Here is a 3,742-nt window from a genome sequence, read left to right as displayed (position 1 = left end):
AAAGGGCCTTAAGCCAGGAGTGTAGAAAGGAAAAAGGAAGACTGCATAATTGGGTGAAATTAAAAAGAAAATAAGGGAGTGGGGGGAGAACATTTCGCAGCCTTTCCCTCAACCTACGCACCGGTTTTCCCCAGTGAAGAGGCTGCACGTGGCCAGCTCATGCATCTGCTCCCCAACCCCAGAAACACTGTTCCTGCCTGCAAGTGTGAACTTCCCCCTGTTGGCCAAACAGACATTAATGCTAAAACACAGCAGAAAGTCCTTCCTTTCCCCTAAAAGGTGGGAGAGTGTGGACTCAACAACTGCAGGGGTTCATTTGCTTTGTAAAACCATCACGTTATCAGCTCGCAAGGAATAGAAAGACCAATGGCCCTTTTCATCAGCAGCATCATGTTATGCTGTTCGGTTCCTGCCCCAAGCAGGGGCAAGTTAGTATCACATATATCTATGTCTATATGTAGAGAGATTTTCCTTTGGGCCATATTGCGTAATGAGCAAATTCCTTTCCAATGTGCTTCCCTTCAGCCCTCTCCTTAAGCTGGGCCGGGTCCGGTATCGGTGATGCTAACTTGCAAGAGCTGGGGGCAGGAAGAGAGGAAGGGACAAGCCAGTGAGAGAGCACAGCATTGCTGCAGACAGCTTATTTTGCAAAGGAAAATTTGCTAATAGGGTTTTGTTAGTTGTTGTTTTTTTTTTTTTTTTTTTTTCAGCCCAGGACTGTTAGCAGGAAGGTTGGTATGAGCTCTGGCAACCAGAGCACGCTCTCGCTGGGTTTTATTCACCTGGTTTGGCATCCCCACAAGGCGTCCGGATTCCCACGGTAAAAACCGGAGGTTAATGAAGCTTGTGCAAGAGGCGAGCGCTGCTGGGTGGAGCACACGCTCGCTTGTGTAATGGCGAGATGAACGAGCAGAAAGGAGAGCCGGTCTGGAAACAAAGCTGGCACTGGGCGAACAGCTCAGCCTTCATTCACAGAATGCTTCATTAACAGCACAGAGTGACTTCGCTAGTTATTTTCCCTTCCTTTAAATGCTTGTCAAACCTGAGTGATATACAGCACTTATTGTCCCTGGCCTACGAGAGGCTGGAGGTATTTAGGAAAGCAGTGTGAGCGCATGGAAAAAGCCCTGCCTGCTGTTAGCGGTATGGCCACCACCTGCCTGGGGAAGGTGGCGCTCCTGCACACAGGTCACAGTATGGTGACAGAGCTGGACACGAAATCAGCTCCTCCCAGGAAGGGGCAGACAGTGAAGAAGCATGAATGCAGCACTTTTATTTATTTATTATTTATTTATTATTTATTTATTTATTTATTTATTTATTACATATTACAGAAAGCTTGCTGGGAGATGCTTTGCAAGAGGCAATCTCCATGGTCTCCAAAAGCTGACCGCAGCCTCTTGGTGGCCATTAGGACCCACAGGACCGGGTGAAGTTTAGCAACTCCAAGGCTCTGGGGAACGTAACACATGGGAGAAGCCAGCCTCCCCTCTAGCCTGCCTAATCCACGGCTTGTGCCTATGGGCTCAGCTAGAAAGGCTTCTTGTTTTCTAGCTGAGCTGTAATTATTTCCAAAAGGGATCAGGCTAAGATGCTTCAGAATAAAGTGCAAATCTCAAGCACGAGTTCATAAGGTTATGTGCTAACTCAGTGTAACTTCAGGCAGCCAGAGCATGTCTTACATCTCAAGCTTGCCTTCTGAATCACCAAATTCGCAAGGAACAAGCAATTTCCTTGTGCCGTAACCAGTCTGACCTCTTCTTACGCGCTCTTCTCTGGCTCAGGCCTCCTCAGGACTTGGCTGTGCTGAACTGGCTTCCTTCAGGAGACCTTGCTGGCTTGAGGAACTGCCGTCAAGGCAGCATTTCCCCGAGAATGAATTTATTAAGCCTCCTTTATTTTAAAACAGGCAAAGCTTGTTTCAGAAGGAGAGTGGAAACTTGCAAAGCCTATTTTAACTCTTCCAGCTGCCTCAAATCCTAACCAGGTGGTAGCCAAACCCAGACAGCTGAACTCATTGACAGTGCCCACAGACATCCCAAACACCTCCCACGGGGGTCCCAGGGAGCCCCAAGTCCTGTGCCAAAGGCCCCTGACAACCCGCAGCCCCCCCACTGTCAGCTGTGGGGCCCTCAAGGCCTTCTTCCTAAAGAACTGAGGCGCCGTTATCGCACCGCTTCCCAAATGGATCTCACTTGGCCTGCTTCCATCTGCTTCAACCTGCAGACCCAGAAATGGAGCCTTTTTTTTTTTTTTTCTCACCCTCAGGTCAGAAGCCAGTGAAATGAAGACTACGCCAAACCGGTGTGATCTCACAGACAGAACCTAAGTTCCCTTTATGGAGTTGCTGTGAAGGTAATCAGGCATATATCGATGTAGACTTTTTTTTTTTTTTTTTGGTATCAAACTCACCATTTTTAAAACTTCCCTCTAAAGAGGGAATTTTGCAATTCATTTGACTTGAGGCAGTCTTTAGAAAACACCGGGACTGAGCCTTTTTTCCTTTTCTGCTGTAGTTTATGACTATAAATAACCATCTGAAGCCAAAGGAGATTTTACGAAGCTGCTCATCTTCGCCATTATCAGCTAGATCTGTAATGGCAAGGGCAAGGCTAGGTTTTGACGAGATCTGCGCTCTATTAGACTGTGTTGCCTGGCATTAACTCTACTTTAACAAAGCCCAGCTCAGCTTTCCCACTTCTTTCCTGAGGATGAACATCTTGCTCGTCAGCTTCATTACCCACTCAGCTCATTTGCTCCTCCTGAATGCTGGCACATTCACTCTCAATGTTCTGGAATTTCCCGTTTTCTTGAAATTAAAGTTCGCCTTTAAGGATTCATGCGCATAAATTACTTCAGTGTGCTAATGTGTAGATGTTTATCTCCAGGTAGTAGCACTCCTATTTAACCATGTGGTGGAAAGTATTTCTTTATGACAGTGGAAGCATATCATTCACTTTCTTTTGATATAAAAGACTGGTCAAATATCTCTACCTGATGTGCCTAGCATCACCAGCACTGTTATCAGCCAGTTAGCATGCAGGCAAACTCTGGTTATTCCCACCCTCGTCAGCCATACATCTACACCAGCAAAAGTGCACACTGTAAATTTTCTCTTCTACATCCCCTAAACTACTGTCGCTAGGACAAATTTTTAGGACCAATCTTGCCTGTGACTATTGCATGCACATCCCCTACCCTAACTCCTCCCGGAGTCTGTTAATCACCACAGTTCAGTGACTGGCTGCATTTTTTTCCCCCCTTCAGTACCCAAAATCTATCCACATCCCCTTCCTCTTCCCCTCACCCCTGCATTAATTGAGCATTAGGAACTGTACTTTCTGACTACAAGGTATGGATGTATGAATATCTCAATATAAGGGCATATTCACATCCCCAGCATGTTCTCTATGACTGAAGGAGGTAACTGCAGGGAATCTTTAGTGATGTTGGTGCCCCCAAACCCCACATGACAATCCAGATGCTTAGAAGTTGAGGAACTTTGCTTGCAAATTAACCTAGTTTGTTCTGAATTATATCGAAAAACTCTTTAATGCAGTTTTCACAAGGGCTACTTTTCTTCAGCTCTTGACAAAGGAAGCTATCCCTATGCTCATTCAAGAGCTGTATTATGTATTAAGAGGTGGCATGCCCCTCATTGCAGACTTCAGAGTCAACTACAGAATGTCAAAGGGATTTTCATTTAACCTAGGAAGCATTACGGACCAGACAGGCACCAACA

Source organism: Anser cygnoides, chromosome 5 (assembly GCF_040182565.1).
Source record: "Anser cygnoides isolate HZ-2024a breed goose chromosome 5, Taihu_goose_T2T_genome, whole genome shotgun sequence".
In the NCBI taxonomy this organism is placed as follows: Eukaryota; Metazoa; Chordata; class Aves; order Anseriformes; family Anatidae; genus Anser; species Anser cygnoides.
This window is presented reverse-complemented; position numbering follows the sequence as displayed.